The sequence below is a fragment of the Arachis stenosperma genome, chromosome 2 (assembly GCF_014773155.1).
Source record: "Arachis stenosperma cultivar V10309 chromosome 2, arast.V10309.gnm1.PFL2, whole genome shotgun sequence".
In the NCBI taxonomy this organism is placed as follows: Eukaryota; Viridiplantae; Streptophyta; class Magnoliopsida; order Fabales; family Fabaceae; genus Arachis; species Arachis stenosperma.
In genome coordinates, this window is record NC_080378.1 from 121,525,996 (window position 1) to 121,527,702 (window position 1,707).

Here is a 1,707-nt window from a genome sequence, read left to right on the forward strand (position 1 = left end):
GTCCTATATGAAGAATAAGCAATCTCCAGAAAAAGAAGGTAGTTAAAGTGATTAATCCCGAAAAAATAGATATGATGGAACTATATGAGATGATTGTGCAATGTTTTGTTGTTGTTTAGTTAGGGAGGAAATTTAGAGCAAGACAGAGCACAGAGTTCTTCAACAAAGTTTCAGAGGATCTTGTCAAGTGTTTGTGTAGCATATTTTTTAGAACAACTTTGTTAGGGAATCAACTCAATATTTGCCAATTATCAGCCAACTTAATTGTATTCAATAACAAAAAGCCCAAATAACTAAAGAAACACCCCAAAAACTCACCCACTAGTTACCCTAACCTCCCCAGTTCACATTCAGTCAAACTAAAAAATTCACCTCATAATCCTTCCTCTTCCTCCCTCACTCACCATCCCTGCTGCTCCGCTACCATCCGCCGATGAAGTCACCGCCATCGCTGCCAATCACGAGCTCCGTTCCGTTCAATGTTACTGCCGCTGCGTCGATCAACTTCTGCGTCCTCGCCAACACCACGCAGACCAACCCGCCGCCTCCACGCGTGTTTTGAGTGGCGTCCGTGTCTACCGTCGTTACCAACCTTCCTCCTTGCGACGCTATCCGCCGCAATGCCGCCACCCTCCCACTGTAAGTCCTCTGTCTTTGTTTTTACTGCGTTTGAATATGTATGTGTTTCTTTTTTTCAAACCTTATATTGAAGGAAAGTAGTAGTTGGAGTTTTTTTTTTTTTATTTGTGTTTAATAATGTTGAATTAGATGCGATTATAGATTGGATGTTATTGTTATTATAGATTGTATAGTTTTTTTTAAAAGAAAATTTTGTTCTTTCCGATTCAAAAAGTTAATGATTTAATTTGTTTCCTGTACTTCTGTTTGTTCCTTGAATTGGTGGATTTTTCATGTATGCTTTGCACATATTTTTTGTTTTGTAAAGGTGTTTTGGGTGTTCAATGCCAAAATTAGATTAAATTTAGATTAATTTTGGTTTAGTTTAAGTTTGGTCTTAAATATGGTGCAAAAGTTAATTTATTTTTGCATTGTTGGTTTTTAATTATCAAGAACATGAATATGAAATTAAACATATATGTGGATATTTTTAAAATCTAATGGGAATAGTTGTAATTTGTTGACTCTACCTGTACATGTTCATGCTCAACTAGGTTGTATGTTATATATATGGTTTAAAATCTAACTACACAATCACAATTGATTCAGTTATCTAAAGATGTTCGAAAATCTTTTTTGTTCTCTCTGATTTTTAGATGTTTATGTTCACATCAAAAGTGTGTTCGTTTTTCTATGTATGCGGGTGATTCTTTGCTGAGTTTGGAGATGTTGCATTTTACGACAAAATAGTTAAAATTTATTTGACTATTTTTATACATGTTCATCTAGGGTGTGTTCCGTAGGTGATTTAATTTTTCTGAATTGCTGAATCTTGTAATATTAATTAAATTTAGAAGTTTAAGTGTATGGTCTGAATATGCGCATTTAAAGTTGTAGCATGAATAGGGCTTGCACGTAATTAGATATTAGATGTTGCTGTCATTAGATAATGAATAGTTTTGTCTAAAAAATTTAAAATTCTATCCCATTCAAAAAGTGTATGTCACTTATTTTTAATACCATTGTTCCTTACCTGAATTGGTGAATTCCAGTAAATGTTTTGTGGCAACAATGTATGGTATTATATAT